Source organism: Palaemon carinicauda, chromosome 33 (assembly GCF_036898095.1).
Source record: "Palaemon carinicauda isolate YSFRI2023 chromosome 33, ASM3689809v2, whole genome shotgun sequence".
Taxonomy (NCBI): domain Eukaryota; kingdom Metazoa; phylum Arthropoda; class Malacostraca; order Decapoda; family Palaemonidae; genus Palaemon; species Palaemon carinicauda.
The window spans coordinates 49,996,504-49,999,451 of record NC_090757.1 but is presented as its reverse complement, the minus strand read 5'-3'; positions in this window follow the sequence as shown (position 1 = coordinate 49,999,451).

Sequence of the window (2,948 nt, the reverse complement as noted above, 5' to 3'; positions counted from 1 at the left end):
GCTTTGTAGTAGACATCCCAGAACATCAGTCTTTTCATGCAACAACACACGAAGCTCTTCAACAGTGTCTAACCACTCTATCCTGGCATGCAATCTTGCAATTATTGTTTATTTATGTCTTCTTTTGTCAACTTGCCTTTCACGGTATCATGCTTCTTAGGTATTCTCCTCCTGTTTTCTAGTACTTCTGAATTATAATCTCTTTTCACCATTTCTTCGTTTCCCGTTTCTTCCGCATGACCAAAATACCTGAAAATATTTTTAATACATCTGTTCAACTATGCTTACATTTTACCATTTCTGTTCATTTCAGCATTTCTGACCCTCAGGTTTCTCACAACATATAGAACATCAACTTTTTTTTAATCTTGACATATTTTTTTTTAATAATCTCACTTCGCTTTAGTAAAGGAGAGTTGGATAGACAACCACTCCAGTCATCCCGACCTTGGCTGCCACAAACCTCTCATTTCTCCTGCCAATCTTTTGTACATATCTTGCTGCCTTTCTTTCTTCTGCCATGTGAATTGCCAATATCATCTTGCCACGAGTCATTATATTTACCTAAAGTTACTTTAAAGATTCAGACACTTATAATAAACATCCCCTTTTAAGAATCAACCACTTATAAGAATAAATAACTTATCAAAATCAACGAGTTCCATTCTTCCACCATCCATACTAATTTATAATTCATTACTCCATCCTCGTTTCTATGTACTTAGTACCCTACTTCTGTTCACATGTAATCCTCCATTTTTTCCTTTTCCTGACACTTTAAAACTCTGTTAGCAACTTCTGCAGATTCTCTTTATTGTACCCTGATCAGCACAGTATTACTTGCAAACATCAACCATTGTATATCACATTCTTAATTCATATATGTACCCTTTAGGCTTTCTGTATACAAACACACACATATATATATATGTGTGTATATATATATATATATATATATATATATATATATATATATATACATATATATATATATATATATATATATATATGTGTGTGTGTGTGTGTGTGTCTGTGTATGTATGTGTGTGTGACTTCCCAGATATATCATTTGATAATTGGTATCATTCTCTTCAGCAAATCCCTTGAGGTCTAGAGTTTTTCCTTGTATAAATAAGAGTCTGAGACCTAATTTGAAATGACCACAAGAGTAGAAAACCAATCCTACTATTTACCCGGGGATTTTCAAGTTTCTAAGAGACTTCATACGCACGAGCCTGCTGTGTGTGTGTTAGTGTGTGTATATTTTGTGTATTAAAGGGATATGCCAATAGAAGAAGGGACAAGCAAAGGTCGTTATCCAGCCCGGGTCCGATGAAAACAAGCTCAAGCATGAAGGAAGAAAGAAACAATTGAAGGTATTCTTTTAGTACAATTGGGAAAAGGTAATTTGACGGATATTTACAATTCTTCTTCGAGAAGGAACCCATCACTGAATCATATCAATTTTTAATCGAAAAAAAACTTGAATCTTAGTTGCCTTAATGTTTTCCTTTATATTGATCGTATATTTTCATTAGCATTTTGGCATTTAAAAATTAGTTTTTACCTTTATGATTCTACATATGGTTTCATAATGCTTCTTTAATATCTTCATTTGGATGAGTGACCCATCTTCGTTCGTTAAATTTTTTTGGTTAGACCTTTGCTGATGTAATACTATCTAATTTCCGCAATCATTAATTGTTTATTTAAATGCTATGAAAGCATTATAATTTAGAAGATTTAATGTCCCAAAGACGATGAACTTTGAACGTTTTTAATTTTTTTTCCATTGTGTGAATTTAACTAAATCCCTTATAACAGTTTCAAGTAAAAAACAGTAGGGTTGTGAAAAAAATAGTGTTTTGTATAGTACTGAAACCAAAAGTAAAATAGAAGAAATAGTGCATTGTGTATAGGATTGAAACCAAAAGTAAAATAGAAGAAATAGTGCATTGTGTATAGGATTGAAACCAAAAGTAAAATAGAAGAAATAGTGCACTTTGTATAGTATTAAAACCAATAGTAAAGTCATTGTTGTTATCCCAAATCATAAACCCCTTTATTAAAGTTCTATAATATTACCATGTGTAGTTGCCTAGTAAACTTGTTTACACACACACTCTCTCTCTCTCTCTCTCTCTCTCTCTCTCTCTCTCTCTCTCTCTCTCTCTCTCTCTCTCTCTCTCTCTAGGTACAACCTACCTACGAAATCAAACTAGATTAATTTTGAATTCCATATGAATTCATTTGTATAACCTTTAATATATAGAAATGAACAATATTATTTTTAATATGTAGTAAATGTCTGTCTATACTTTATTCTTGTATTCATTTGTATAAATTTCATAAAATACTGTTGATGTGAACAATAGTATTTTTGATATGTACTTAAATGTCTGTTTATACTTTATTTTTTATTCTTTTGGCATAACTTAATTACAATGTAGATGTAAACAATATTACTGCTACCATGTACTCAAATGTCTGACGCCAATCGGCGCAATAAATTGATTGAAACCAAATCTCTCTCTCTCTCTCTCTCTCTCTCTCTCTCTCTCTCTCTCTCTCTCTCTCTCATGAGAAACCTATGCACGTCTTGAAGACGGCTTTAGGAGCGTCTCAGCATACTAATCAAGCTTCCGTAGTCCGTCCTCAGGAAATATTCGATGATGATAACGTACTTCTAGGTATAGCGAGAAATTGAAGGTATTTCAAAGTAGGCGTTTGGGGTACGAGCGTCGGAAAGTTTCATGTTATTGGTAGCATATATATTGACTGTTCTGGCTATATATTGTTTATATTTTATGAGAGAGTTCATAATTTTTTTTTTCTAACTAATGCTTGTATATATTATGTAGAATGGGTAAAGACTGTTTTGATTTATAAATTTTTTTCTCAGTACTTTCTGTATAAATCGAAGAAGGGAGAGAGAGAGAGAAAAAAAA